The sequence below is a fragment of the Oreochromis niloticus genome, linkage group LG2 (assembly GCF_001858045.2).
Source record: "Oreochromis niloticus isolate F11D_XX linkage group LG2, O_niloticus_UMD_NMBU, whole genome shotgun sequence".
In the NCBI taxonomy this organism is placed as follows: domain Eukaryota; kingdom Metazoa; phylum Chordata; class Actinopteri; order Cichliformes; family Cichlidae; genus Oreochromis; species Oreochromis niloticus.
In genome coordinates, this window is record NC_031966.2 from 8,738,401 (window position 1) to 8,747,844 (window position 9,444).

The window sequence follows — 9,444 nt, forward strand, 5'->3', positions numbered from 1 at the left end:
GGACCTCTGCACCATGTTTGCGCTGATGATGTGACAAAGTCCATCCTTTACCTACAGTCTGTGGTTAAGCTGTGTCCAGATGACTGCAGATACAGCAGTATCTTCTGCAGGCCCTTGTAGTCATTAACAAGGAAACTTTCCCTACTCGTCCATGTCAACTTACTGTCATCTTATTGTTAGCTGCAGCAATAGTGTCAATACTGTCACTGTCCTGACCCGCAGCTGAGCTTTCAGGGTGGTGTCTACTTGAATTACAGCATTTCTATTAGCTAATGTCATGGTCAAGGGTGTGTGTGTGTGTGTGTGTGTGTGTGTGTGTGTGTGTGTGTGAGGTATGTAAACACTAAGTCTGACTCTCTTTAGGGTTTAGGAAGATTGCGTTATTGGTGTGATCAGGAAAAACTTCTCAGATCATTCACAGTAATTCAAAATAAAAATATATAACCAGCATAGTGCATGCTACTTACACATACACAATGCTTTATTGTTCCACACTAACATATGTTTTTACTTATGAGTTTATCACTGAGATATGAGATAAACATAGGAGAAGAAAAAAGTGAGCAATGCTAGCTAACTTTAGCTTAGAAATGGCGTCCACAAATGAATAACTTCACTAAACAATCATTTACAAGCACAACCCAGGTGCGACACGAGGACAAACACCAACACTGACATGTCTTCATACAGGGTTTAAACAGAGACAACATTACAGTACAAGCTAAGGTTAGTCAGCTAGTCCAACTCAGCAGTCCCCACCTTCTTTGTGCCACGGACCGGTTTATGTCCGTCAATGTTTTCACAGACCGGACTTTAAGGTGTCACAGATGAATACAACAAATTAAAACCAGACACATGGGGAAAGAACCAGGGAAACCGAGTTAACGATAAAAACAATTAAGAAAAATAACTGTAAAAACCGAGTAAAACCCTGAAAACCATAGATTTCACACCCGAGCTAAACTCTCACAGCCCGGTACCAAATGACTCACGGACTGGTACTGGGGTTGGGGACCGCTGGTCTAACTAGTTCTATATTAGTAAGCACTAGCATGCCTGCTAACACAGACAAACGGCAGTCTGTGTCATTTTAAATGGCTGGTTTTAGTGGATACAATCAAATACCAACTAATCCAAACTCGCTGCCCTGATATGAGAACTTATCAACTCTGGAAGCTGATAAATTACATCATCAGTTAATATTATTATAGCCATCATCAGACTAGCATAGCCAAAATACAGCTAGTGGGCTATAACTTGATTGCAAGCTTTATCACTAGCAAAATCATATCAGAGAGGTAATGCTAGTTGGCTAATTTTCCAAATTACCTCACCCGTTGATAATGACACAAATGAGGACTAGTTCTAACTATTTTAACTAGGTAAACACATTTAAAGTAGATAGGGACAGTCATTCACTTAAACTGCTAGTAAATATTTTTGAAATTCTTTATCAGCTAGTGCTACAAAACAGTTATCAGTATAATTGCGCAGCATAACTAAGTTACAGCTAGCTGCCTGAATATGTCGCTTGCTAACATTATAGCTACAAAAATCACATCTGAATGGGAATGCTAGTTAGCTAGCTTTCCAAATTCGTTTTTCAACTAACACGGCACTAATTTGTGTATAATGTATAATGTGCTGATTTTAGTCATCAAAGCAAAGAAGACCACATGTTTGGTGGTAACCTGGACTACAGGAGTGAATGTATTTCTGTTAGAGATTACAAAAACCCTAAATTCAGAGAGTCAGCGGCTGTTTGGCTGGATGAGGTTTTTGGGGTTTAACTGCAGCTCGGCAGTGAAACCTGCTCCTGTTTTATGACCATTATACGAGCAAAACCCAAAGCTTGTAAAGCTCTGAAACCCACTTAGGACATGTGCCAGCTGTGTGTTTCTGTTAAAACACTTTTGAGCTTTAAATGTGACCAAAGAGAATCCCATTTTAATAATTACAGGTTTTGATATCATACTTATGGGTCCTTGAACTTGTGGGTCATCTTTTTCTGCAGATATCAGAAAAATATAAATAAAATGTCCTCAGCACCAACTCTAAGAACATATCCTGAATATAATGAAATCAAAAAATAACAGTAAGTTTCCAGTGTTCCCTTATTTCCTCGTGTCCTCCTTTATCTCCAGAACTTCCTGAGTCTTTCTTGTCCAACTCAAACACGTGAAAGACGTGAAGTCAGTGATTCAGAACATGGCAGGGAAAAAGACAATAACACAATCAGGGCTGGAAGTGTCTGCAAACCTTCAAAGCTGATGCTGACATAAGCTGTTTCCTCATCATGATGTTTGGTTAAGGCTAATCTCTAGCTGGAATGTTTTTTAAACTATTAATCATCCATCTTTGGTGGATATAATCAGAGGAGATAGAGAAGTGGGTAGATGCAGCACCTTAAAAGGGCATTTTGAATTCTCTGGAGTGGCTTTATATTAACTTCATGTGCTCAACACCAGTCTGGGATTACTAACTATCAGGTTAACACCCTTTCTCATCTTAAATGTGCACTATGGTCTCTTTACATTTATTAAACAGTATTAACAGCCTCTGGACAGATTTCTGTGTGAAGTTTTCTGGATGAATTTGCTGCTAAAACTCAAAGGACATGACATCTGTGCCCTGAGTGTGTCAGAGACCAACACGTTAGCTTAGAAATGAAGTCAACTGCTAGCTAATGTCATTAAACAACACACCAGAAATTCCACAAGGACAAAAACAAACACTCAGGTGGCTTCACAGATGATTTAGATGGAGACAAGTAGGGCTGTAACTATAGTTTATTTCAGTAATCAAGTAATCTATCAATTATTCCATCAATTAATCTAGTAAACGGATAAAAAATACTTTCGTCTTATTAATGAGCAATCATAAATACTCAAAAGAGAAAAAATACAGGTCTTTCACAATGAACGGCTCACTGGTTTCTATTTTTTCCGTGGAGCTTTACTGCAGATTCTTCTGCCGCATAAAACAAACAGCGGTGGATGGAGCAGCTACAAAGTTCGCTTTTCTACTTGTCGGAGTTTGTTGATCGGGTGCTTTGATGAAGGACTCCCACAGCTTTTTCCCAGTAAAGTTCCCTTTCAGTCGATTCACTCGGTACAACACATAAGTATGGGATATCACGCCCTCGCGTGTCCTGGCTGAAGAAACCTTTATTCACGCCTTTAAGGCAGATGACGTGTGATGACATGCGCACGGCCCCGCCTGCACATATAGCCGCTGTCATCACAGTCATCCCTCAGTTCTTACGCTCTTCACCTCGCTGAGAACACCTCTGCTGAGTTGGGCTAGCTAGCTGCTGCTAGTTAGCTCCGTTGTCTGCCGACTTGAATTTAGCTTAACTGCCCCTGTTGGTGTTAGCCTCCACCGCGCAGTCGGTGTGTAGGCGGCCTCGGAGCGCTAATTTCAAGTTTTTGATGTGCAGCGTTTCGCTTTGCGTTTTGGAATGGACTCCAAACCGAAGCGAGCAAAGCAGAAATCTTCTGTTCGCCCCTGTCCTCAGGGATGCGGTTTCTCTTTGCACGACAGCGACCAGCACGATGCCTGCCCTGTCTGCATGGGGATCATCCACGCTAGGAGAGCGTTGACGGAGCCCGAAGCCTGTGCGTTTTGTCGCCAGCTCCGGCGCTCGACCCTGGAAAGATGGGTGACGTTTGTGGAAAAAGTGCTGGGACGCTCGGCTGTCGCACAGCATGACCCTCTCCTTTCTGAGTCTGGAGCCCCGGCTTCGTCCGAGTCCGAAGACGAGGATTTTCCAGTCGATGTCCCCGCAATTAGCTGGGCTGACCACATGGAATATGTTGACGGGTTAGCCGATGACGAGCCGGAACCATGCAGGAGCGCTGACGGGCTTCAGCCTGGGTTGAAGCCCACCAGCGCTCCCCAGGAAGACGATGACATGCTGGACATCGGCCTGGACATCCATGGTTTGTCGGACGATGAGCAGGAGAGCTCATTGTCGGGCCAATGTGCCGCCGCTGCTGCGCCGGTCGGCCACGATGACACCTCTCTTTTCTCCCTGTTTCGCCGTGCTGCTGAGAAGCTGCAGGTGGACTGGCCCTCTCCTCCGCCAGCTCAGAAGCTATCGCGGTTCGCGGGTTTTTTCCTCCCACCGGAGCCCGCAACGGCCAAAAACTGCCTTCCCATGTTCCCAGACTTTCTCTGCGAGCTAACAGCATCATCAGAATCAGAATCAGAATCAGAATCGTGTTTATTGGCCAAGTATATGTGCAGACAAATACAAGGAATTTGGTTCCGGTAGATGGTGGCTATCAAGCACAGCAATGTAAAACACACACACACACACACACACGTCTATATATACATTATACATGCATACACATACATACACAAAGCTGTGTAAACCAACTATAAATAACTAAACTTATGTACATAAAATACAGAAATGAAATGAGGTGGAATGAATACTACAGAATGTACATAAGGTGCAGTTGCAGTCTGGCAGTGGGGAGCAGTGTGACAGGTCAACTGTTTAGAAGGGAGATGGCGAGGGGAAAGAAACTGTTCCTGTGTCGGGTGGTCCTGGTCTGCAGGCTTCTGTACCGTCTGCCAGAGGGCAGCAGGTCAAAAAGTCTGTGTCCAGGGTGTGAGGGGTCTGTGATGATTTTCCCTGCCCGTTTCCTGGTTCTTGAGAGGTACAGATCCTGGATGGAGGGCAGGGGGGCGCCGATGATCCTTTCTGCTGCCCGTACAGTCCGCTGCAGTCTGCTCCTGTCCTGTTTAGTGGCTGCACCATACCAGACTGTGATGGAGGAGCACAGGACAGACTCAATGACTGCAGTGTAGAACTGGGTCAGCAGCTCCTGTGGAAGACTGTACTTCCCCAGTTGTCTCAGGAAGTACATCCTCTGCTGGGTCTTTTTGAGGATGGAATTGATGTTGGTCTCCCACTTCAGGTCCTGGGAGATGGTGGTACCCAGGAACTTGAAGATCTTCACAGTCGACACAGGGCTGTCTGACATGATGAGGGGGGGCAGAGTTGGGGGATGTCTCCTGAAGTCCACTGTCATCTCTACAGTTTTAAGAGTGTTCAGCTCCAGATTGTGCTGACTGCACCAGAGTACCAGCCGCTCAACTTCCTGCCGGTATGCAGACTCATCACCATCCTGAATGAGGCCAATGACGGTGGTGTCATCTGCAAACTTTAGGAGTTTAACAGCCGAGTTCTTGTAGGTGCAGTCATTAGTGTAGAGGGAGAACAGTAGTGGTGAGAGGACACATCCTTGAGGGGCACCAATACTGAGGGTCCGAGTTTCAGAGGTGATCTCCCCCAGCCTCACTTGTTGCTTTCTGTCTGTCAGGAAGCTGGTGATCCACTGACAGGTAGCTGGAGACACGCTGAGCTGGGAGAGTTTGGAAGAGAGAAGTTCAGGCACGATGGTGTTAAAAGCCGAACTAAAGTCCACAAACAGGATCCTGGCATAAGTTCCCGGGCGGTCGAGGTGTTGCAGGATGTAATGCAGCCCCATATTCACTGCATCATCCACCGACCTGTTTGCCCGGTAGGCAAACTGCAGAGGGTCCAGCTGGTGGCCTGTAATGTCCTTCAGATGGGCTAACACCAGTCGTTCGAAGGATTTCATGACCACAGACGTCAAGGCGATAGGTCTGTAGTCGTTCAGTCCTGTGATGGTGGGTTTCTTGGGAACAGGGATGATGGTGGAGCGTTTGAAGCAGGATGGAACTTCACACAGCTCCAGGGATCTGTTGAAGATGCGAGTGAAGATGGGAGCCAGCTGTTCAGCACAGGTCTTGAGGCAGGAGGGTGAGACACCGTCTGGTCCGGGGGCTTTCCTGGGCTTCTGTTTCTGGAATAGTCGGCTCACATCCTCAGTGTGTATTCTGAGTTTCAGGGAGGAGGAAAGGGGGGTGGGAGGTGTGATGGAGGTCGTTGAGTCTGGATTGGAGAGGGTGGTGGTGGTCGTTGAGTCTGAAATGGGAAGGGTGGTGGTGGTCTTTGAGTCTGGATTGGGGAGGGTGGGGGTGGTCGTTGAGACTGGATTGGAGAGGGTGAGGGTGAAGGGGGGAGAGGTGGAAGGTGTGTTGGGGCCAGTGTCTGAAGCGGTGACTCTGGGGAGGGGAGGGTGAGGCGTGGGAGTCTGTCCGTCTCAAACCTGCAGTAGAATGTATTTAGCTCGTTGGCCAGGTCTTTGTTTGCTTCAACAGTGGTGGGGGGCGTCTGTAGCTGGTGATTTCCTGCAGGCCCCTCCACACTGACGCAGGGTCGTTGGCTGAGAGCCGTTCTTCCAGCTTCTGGGAGTAGATCCTTTTAGCTGCTTTGATCTCCTTGGTCAGTGTGTTCCTAGCTTGCTTGTACAGGGCCCTGTCACCACTTCTGTAGGCGTCCTCCTTAGCCTTACGAAGATGTTGGAGTTTAGGGGTGAACCATGGTTTATTGTTGTTGTATGTGCAGAAGGTCTTTGTTGGCACACACACGTCTTCACAAAAACTGATGTATGATGTCACAGTGTCCGTGAGCTCATCCAGGTTATCAGATGCAGCTTCAAAAACAGTCCAATCAGTGCAGTCAAAACAGTCCTGCAGTTCCTGCTTTGCTGCGTTAGTCCACTTCTTCACAGTTTTGACTACAGGCTTGGCACGTTTGAGTTTTTGCCTATAAACTGGAATAAGATGGACCATGCAGTGATCAGAATGTCCCAAAGCTGCCCGGGGCACAGAGCGATAGGCATCTTTTACAGTGGTGTAACAGTGATCCAGTATGATGTTGTTCCTGGTGGGGCAGTCTATATGCTGTCTGTATCATGGGACAAACCTCTGTCTACCCGCGTCACTGTGCCCGGCTATGGACAGTACATGGAATTGGACGGCGCCGAGGGGGCTGGCTTAGCTAACCCACCCCCTATGGAGCCGTCTCTGGCTGCTTATCTGGCCCCATCCCATAACCATGGTGTCGGCGGCCCCGCAACTCTGCCGTCCAAGCACTGCAGATTCTCTGCTTTGCAGCTGGAGAAGATTTATCGGGCTCAGGCCGGCACTGCTCGCGCCATGAGCTCCGTCACCATGCTCCAGACGTACCAGACAATGTGCCTGGCGGAGCTCGGATCGCTGGTTCCTGATGACAGCCCGCTGGCACCTCTTCTTAACGAGGTCAGAGTCGCCACAGATTACATCCTCCGTGCGTCTCGCTGTGCAGCGCTCTCCCTGGGCAGAGGGATGGCTTCGACAGTAGTGGCGCAGAGGCACCTGTGGCTGACCCTCTCTGACGTCCCGGATAGGGACAGAGCTGTATATCTGGACGCACCAGTGTCTGCGGCTGGGTTATTCGGACATTCACTTGAAGCCATTCAGGCTAGATTCGATCTGAGGAAGAAGCAGACGGAAGCTCTGCGCGACATCATCCCCAGAGGTCAGCCCAAGCCCAAGCCCGCAGCTAGCTCTCACAGGCCCGCCGCTCCTCTGCCGACTGGCAAGAGACCGGCACCCACTGCTGAAGTGGGTGTGCCGCCAGTGAGAGCACATCCTCCGGCCCGAGCTCCACGCCAGTCGGCCTGGAGCAAAGGCCCACCCTCGGGCCCCCGGCGGGACCCGACGCCCAGGAGGAAGAAGCCTCAGCCCTCCTAGCTGTGGTTTCGAGTGGAGAAGGGGTCCAGCAGCAGGGAGACGCTGCTTTTACCCCTCTGTTGCCGCCCAAGAGGTGCCGCTTAAGTTCTGTTCAGGTTGTCAGCCCCAGAAGGCGCTGCACTTTCCTAACACTGTCTCCCAAGCACAAAACCCCTGCACACAAAATGCCTCAGGTAACTCCCTGTTCAAGTGTGTTAAATGTTCAGGTGACCACATCAAGTGTTCCCGCTGTTTTTCATTGTTGTGCCCCAGAAAAGGTGCCTCCAACAAAATGTATGAATGTACATGTTTCCATGTTACAATCAATAAAGAGTGTTGTTTATTCTCAAACAATCACAAATGCTCAGCCTGCGGGCAGAATGAGCCAGGTCAGGCAGGTGATGCAGTCCCCTGCAGACACACTGGGGGGTGACAACGCCCCGCCGACGGTGCTGCAGGTCAGCCGGCTGGCTGCTCACTTCCCTCAGTGGCGCGCTTGCGCCCCCTCTCCGTGGGTGCTGCGAACTGTTGCCATGGGTTACCGGTTGCAGTTCCGGGTCAAGCCGCCTCGTTTCCAAAGAGTCGTAAACACGACTGTCAACATCGAGGCGGCCATGATACTCAGAGAGGAAATAAAGGCGCTATTGCAGAAAAGAGCAATACGAGTGGTCCCCGCTTCGGAGACAGACAAAGGTTGGTACAGCCGTTATTTTGTTGTTCCGAAAAAAGGAGGAGGGCTTCGTCCCATCCTCGACCTGCGAGTCTTGAACACGTATCTACGAACGTACAGGTTCAAGATGCTAACACTCAGACAGCTCTTGAATGCAGTCGGCCCGGGAGATTGGTTTGCAACAATCGATCTAACAGATGCTTATTTTCATGTGGCTATACACCCGAAACACAGGCAGTTTCTGAGGTTTGCATTCGAGGGCGTAGCCTACGAATACCTAGTGCTGCCGTTCGGGCTGTCGCTCGCTCCTCGCACCTTTACGAAGTGTGCCGAAGCAGCGCTAGCACCCCTCAGAGAGAGAGGTATCCGCATCTTAGCCTACCTAGACGACTGGGCTCTCGTAGCTTGCTCCAGAGAGACACAGCTGTCGCTGGTTCTGTCACACATTCAGACACTGGGGTTCTCTGTGAACTTTCAAAAGAGCTCGCTCATCCCGAGTCAGCAGATTTCTTTCCTCGGTTTGGAAATATGCTCGCTTTCCAGCCGCGCACGTTTGTCGGAGCACAGAGTGGCCGCGTTTCATCGCTGCCTCGCTCAGTTTCAGCTGGGACGCAGACTGCGTTTCCAGACGACAATAATAATAATAATAATAATAATGCATTGGATTTATATAGCGCTTTTCAAGGCACCCAAAGCGCTTTACAATGACATTATTCATTCACTCTCACATTCACACACTGGTGGAGGCAAGCTACGGTTGTAGCCACAGCTGCCCTAGGGCAGGCTGACAGAAGCGAGGCTGCCATATCGCGCCATCGGCCCTCTGGCCAACACCAGTAGGCGGTAGGGTAAAGTGTCTTGCCCAAGGACACAACGACCAGGACAGAGAGGCCGGGGATCGAACCGGCGACCTTCCGGTTACAGGTGCCCTTCCCAACCCCCTGAGCCACGGTTAAGCTTGTTGGGCATGATGGCATCTATGATCGCCGTAGTGCCACTTGGACTGTTAAAAATGAGAGCGTTTCAACGCTGGACTCTCTCTCACCATTTGTGTGCATCGCGTCACCTCCGGAGGAGGCTGCTGGTAACCGCGTCTTGCATGCTAGCTCTCCGTCCTTGGAGGGAGCCCAGGCTGCTGCATCAGGGCTCTCGGATTGGGAGGGTGTTGTTTCGCAAGG